We start from the raw sequence: 6,063 nt of genomic DNA, 5'->3' as shown, positions 1-6,063 counted from the left end.
AAGAATGTTACCCCGTTACCCGTTTACTCGGTCGAAGAATGGGTATCGGGTCGAGTATACTCATTTACCCGTAACAAAAAAAACAGTATTCAAATATATATATTTATTGTAAACTATGTATTGTAAGTTGTAACCTGATATGTTAATATAAACTATATATAGTGTAAATCATATAACTATATATATATATATATATATATATATATATATATATATATATATATACCTACTCATATATGCGTGAATGTTAAGCAAGCATCTCATCAACATGCATGCTTTAATCACCTGTGTATTCACGTAATATTTAGGCAAATGTTTTACGAACCGACTTCAAAAAGCAGAAGTTGATTTCCTATTAAGTCCCTAAAAATTTTGGTAATAAATGCTCTATCTTGAATAAAAGAATTCGGATATTTTGGGTACACTTTTTTATCCTTGCTCTATGTGTCAAATATGCATTCATCCACGTGGGTATCACATGGAATTGCAATACACCAATATTCAAATACAACAGTGAGATATACGTGTACTAATAATATTATCAAAGGAATACCTCATATATATCAACTACACATAATCCATACAATATTTATGCAACTTATGCGTCACCTAATTTTACAAGAACAAGAAAAAAATTTATGCCCCAGCTTTAAGTAAAGAGTTGACACGACATAATTATACAAAATTATTTGGCTTACACATGTCCTTGAGGATACAACTACACAAGCAAATATATTTTTTTCACCTATTATTGCTGACATTATACGATATTGAGCTACTCACTATTTAAACCGTCGACCGCATCAGTAAAAACACACACACAAAAAAAAAATCGAACCACTCATATATATCATCCTCTTCCATAATCGTTTTCTTACTTTACTTCTAACACTCGATATATTTCCCTAAACAAAAAAACACTCGATATATCAAGTTCTGCAAACCTGACGTCAACGAAAACTTGGACATCACATTCTCAGGTAAACTCTTCTTCTCTGAAACTAATACCAAAATTTTTGTTTCCCATATTACTATCTGTTACTACGTCAAAAATACTTTTGCGTGTTTTGTATACTAAATTTATTTATTTAATTTTGTGATCTGATTATACAATGGTTGACAACGTAGAATCTTGAATAAGCTACATCTCCTTTCAAAGTTATCAATACCGATCTCTTATACAAACAAAAAACTACAAAAAATAAGGTATAAATTATTATCAATACAAATTATCGATTCGAAATGTTTACTTTAAATTTTTCTATGGTTTTGATTGTAGGGACACAGCGCGGTGGTATATGTTCTTATATCTTGCTGTTCTCCATAAGCTTCTGTAACAAATATTAAGAATCTCTCCCGAGGAAAAACTCTACCATTCATTTGAGTAAAGAAAATCAAATCAAGCAACACAACAACTCTGTAGTCATAGCTACGCTAGAATCATCAAAGTATGCATCATCCCTATTTTCAAATACTTTTCATTCTATTCAGAAGTTTATTCTACATAATCTACATTTGTATATAATTTTTAATACTTATAATATTTTAAATGTTATAATCGTTACATGTATTTGTACTCGAAACGAAAAAATACAACGTCATATCTAAACGTTTTAATTTATTGCTGAATATTAATATGCATTGCAAAAGGGAAATTAATTACCACAAACTAGAAATTAAACTTAATATCACACCCACACACTGTCATGGGTAACTTTGTCTCTAAAACCATGCCAATTTGATCCTACTTTAGTTGTATCAATTAAAATAACTATAAACTTTAATTTTTCATGTATTCTTATGTATTGTTGTGTTTTCTTAATTGTCATGTATAACTTTCTGTTACTAATTTGTTTTCAGAGTGATAGATCGAATTTGGTTTTACGGTATCGTTTGCTTCACATATCACGAGTGATCTTAAGTTTGATAGTTGCTCTTACAATAATTACTGGTTGCTTCAAGATATCAACTCTTACACATGTGAGTAATTTAAATTCTTTAATTATAATACGTTGCCCCAGATTATATATTTTCTTCTGTTTATTACTACTTTGCTTCGACTGCACAAATTACTAATAAAATACAGACTATAGCTACTATATAAATATAGGTATTGCACAAATTACTAATAAAATATATACTACAGCTACTATATAAATATAGATATTTCCCCATAAATAATTTTAGTCACAATGCCGTGACATATTTAGTTATTATTTGAATATGAATTTACTACCTCAAAAACCTTACTACTTTTCATACCAAAATAAATCAGTAATTAATTTATAATTATAAATTATTTCCCATGTTATATTACTACGAGCGATAATTACAATGATAGTAAAATGTATTTTTATCTATTGTCTTTTCTTCATTTTCAATAATTTATGTTCTATATATTGTGATGGTGTTTTGGGTTTAGTTTTGAATATTGCCTGAGTAGACATCTTGACCATTTATTTGTGCTACTAAGGTTTTTTAGATTTCCATAATTATTTTGTTATATTGTTATGAGTTTAATTAAATGGTATAATAAACACAGCAACTGACATAAAATATGCGTATACGTTTCCAATATATATATATATATATATAGATTTCTTTTAGTAATAATAATAGTACAAATATTACTTTTTTTAAAATAAAATGTTGAATTATTTATCACTAAATTCATCAGTTGTTCATCAAAATATTGATATATTTTGTTTGATTATTAATGCAGCCGGAAGGAGACATCACATAGAAAGAAAATATATATCATCAGCCACAATTTTTTGTTGTTTTTATTAAATCAATTTGACAATGTCCACCACATGCGTAGCACGTGGATCCTCTACTATATATATATATATATATATATATATATATATATATATATATTATATAAACTAATTTTGACAGTGGCAACAATTTGAAATATGTTAGTACTATATATGTATCTATTATTGTAACTTATTTTTAATATATTATTTGTTTAAATGAGTGAATATATAATATGTATTATGTATTTAAAAATTAACGGATCGGGTAATGGGTAAACAGGTGCGAAATGTCTACTCCGTTACTCTGCTTGAGAAAAGCTTCAATCTTATTGAGTTTTTAATCAGACAAATCTAATGTCCGTGTACTATAATATACACGCCTGCCACAAGTTTTATTGGACTTGTGGGCAGGGGTGAAGCCACGTGGGGACCAGTGGGTGCATGGATCACCAATGGTTCTGGACTAAGAAAAAATTAGTAGGAGTAAATAATAATTATTAAAAATTTAAATATATTTAGATTTAATAAATATAATAAGTATGCTGACATTGACATAGAGTTTTAATAGCTCAACTGGCACTTCAATGGCTTGGTGACATTTTCGTATCCCATTATCAACACTTTTCGCCTTTATTTATTCATGTTTAAAAAACTCATACGATGTAAATGATTGTAGTGTTCAAAATCCGCCTTTAGCAATTTTGTTTATTTTTCTTTATTTTTTATTTTACATTCATTTTTTTTTTCTTTCAAATACCTACAAATATATCTACGACAACTATATGCTCTTAAATATCTACAATGTAACACTTGTCTTGATATGAATTATATGCTTCTAAATACTTATAATTTTTTTTTCTTCCAATTTTTCTCATTCTTATCTACGAATTTATCCATTTTTTTTTATAATTATAAAATGTCTTTAGCATTACAAAAGTGATTCTTATTAGCATTTATAACTCCACTACTATTCACACCAAATCTCTAAATACCTATAATTTAATGAAAGTTTAAAATTGTTTATTTTTTACATATTGTCTTTTAAAAATAATAGATTATGCCTCTAATTATTGCTTTGATAATGAAGTTATTATCCAATATATTTTTTTTATATTTTTTAACACTTCTTAAAATTGTTATATTTTATTGAATTGGATTATTATATTATATAATTTGTACCTTTAGTTTTGCTATAAAAAAAGTTATTTGACTAAATAGTCGATTTAACGTTAAGGATTTGCAAAATATTCAAGATTTGCCTAAAATTAGAAGAATGACTAAAATGTGCAGTAATATATTTTAAAAAAACAAAATTAATCTTGGGAGAAGTGATAAAATACTAATAATAATTTTCAAAAAAATTTAATCTTGGTGTCAAAAAATATTTGACAACGTAACTTTAACTACTTAACTGACAATTTGAAATTTTGGTTATTTTGCTAATCAGTTAGTTTTAAATAATGATTATTTTGTACAATTTTTCCTAAAAAAATTGTGTACCCCATTAAGTTTCTGGCTCTGCCATTGTTTGTGGGCTAATTTAAATCGCTTTTTACAAGTCCATTTAAATCTAATGATATTTTCGAAGTCACTTAACATTTAATAACTTATTCGTATAGTACTTTATTACGAATGCGACAGATTTTGCTACCAAGTTGTCGCCAGATTTTGCTACCAAGTTGTGGGTGTGTAGTCAAATTCACATATACATTACAAGAGTATTCTAACTCACTAGAGCCGTCTCAGTGATTATGGACATAATAATTCAAACCTATATGAACGTGAGCGAGAACTATTACCTCTCTTTTTTTCGTTTAATCAAATTTTGGTATATTCCACTAAAATTCCATGACTGAATCTCTCGAATCTATCAAAATATTATTTTTTTAAATTGATCTTTATAGATAAGTGTCCACTGATATAACAAGTACGTAGGTATCTACCCGTTGTCAATGGTGCCCACAAGAAGAGTTGTAGTCTTTACTTTTGTACATTTGATGTACTAAAGTCTGACGAAGACTCTTGCTTGTAATTGCTTATTCATTAATAAAAAGTTGAAACGTTCATTCATTATTCCTTGTGTGAAGCTTTATGATAAAACCTTAGTCTTTAGTCCATAAACAAACCTAACAACACATGAAGATATATTCACAATCTAAGGGTCAAATGAATATTGACCTCAGTACGATTGTTAGGAGAATCTATGATGTCTGGTTATGGGACATTGAGAGTTGGAGACTCTATAGTTCTTCTAGGTATCTTCTGAAGGTATTGAATTGACCAGTGCACTTCTAGATACAAAATAAGAACAAACCATTTAACCTCTTATGTCTCGAAGTCACTACGTATGAATTGCATCATGCTTACCTTAATCCTGAAATGAGACATGCCATTTCACAGCTTACATATTCTTATTTGAGAAAGTCAGAATTCAGACTCACTATTTGATTCTGAGAAGGACCTATTGGTGAAGTACTAAGTTGTGAAGATCATAGATATGGAATTCATGTACAAGGTTGCTGAAATGCAATGTATATCACATCATGCTTTGTTCCTTGGAATGTGAATAAATGAACTGGCCAGTGTCCAAATTGAGTCTTGACTCTTTTGGATGAAACAATGTGACTTGTTAGCTCCTCGTCAATACGTTGTTTCTAACTTATTCACAAACGACAAAGGAGTTGAGGAAATAACAGCTAGAATGGTAAAATGATAATTTTGTAAATCCCGACTAGCTGATGATATTCATGAAGGGTAAACATAGATAATATTCAGTAGATCCACTCATCACAATTAGTTGAATTCTTGAGTAGAAAATAAATTCATTTGAACCGAGAGATTCTCAGTGTCAACTCTTTAGTGGAGTCAGTTGACATTAAGCTAAACTTGGAAAAGGTTTGTGAACTTTTGAGTCCAAGTATTTTAGCTCAAGCTTTGTTCATTCGGATCCATGAGGTCACTGTCACAAATAATATCGAGTAGGAATAGTTAAACTAGAAGCTAAGTCAAAACAAGAACGAGACGAGTTTTACGAAAATTGTCAAAAGGGTATTTTTATCTTTTTGGACATAAGATGAAATGATGTCAATAAATTTTTTGACAAGGTCATATGATGACTTAAATCACTCGGCCATAACAAGTTTATTGGTCCTTGTGGATTAATTTCATTTCATGGAATTTTACTTGAAAATTCTTAATGGGCTTTTCTTATGTTGTCATGAATAAGTGAAGAAAAATCTAGAAGGCCTTTCTAGATGCTCTTGGCCACCCAACACCCAAAGAAAAGAGAGATTATTTTGTG

The 6,063-nt window shown here is 28.7% G+C and overlaps 1 long non-coding RNA gene across 3 annotated transcripts; it reads left to right on the top strand.

Annotated features, from left to right (window-relative positions):
• The first annotated feature begins 815 nt into the window (after positions 1-815).
• LOC149401310 (uncharacterized) lies at positions 816-3,564 on the top strand. Of its 3 annotated transcripts, XR_016296722.1 has the most exons (5): positions 816-980; positions 1,129-1,206; positions 1,280-1,448; positions 1,861-1,980; positions 2,723-3,564. It is a non-coding gene; the product is annotated as an uncharacterized LOC149401310 (long non-coding RNA). The 3 variants fall into 3 exon arrangements; XR_016296720.1 differs by lacking the exon at positions 1,129-1,206; XR_016296721.1 differs by having other exon boundaries at positions 1,129-1,448.
• Positions 3,565-6,063: the final 2,499 nt, after the last annotated feature.

The sequence above is a fragment of the Urtica dioica genome, chromosome 4 (genome assembly GCF_054948205.1).
Source record: "Urtica dioica subsp. dioica isolate 48M chromosome 4, U.dioica_male_clone48M_v1_H2, whole genome shotgun sequence".
NCBI classification, from domain to species: Eukaryota; Viridiplantae; Streptophyta; class Magnoliopsida; order Rosales; family Urticaceae; genus Urtica; species Urtica dioica.
This window is presented reverse-complemented; position numbering and strand designations above follow the sequence as displayed.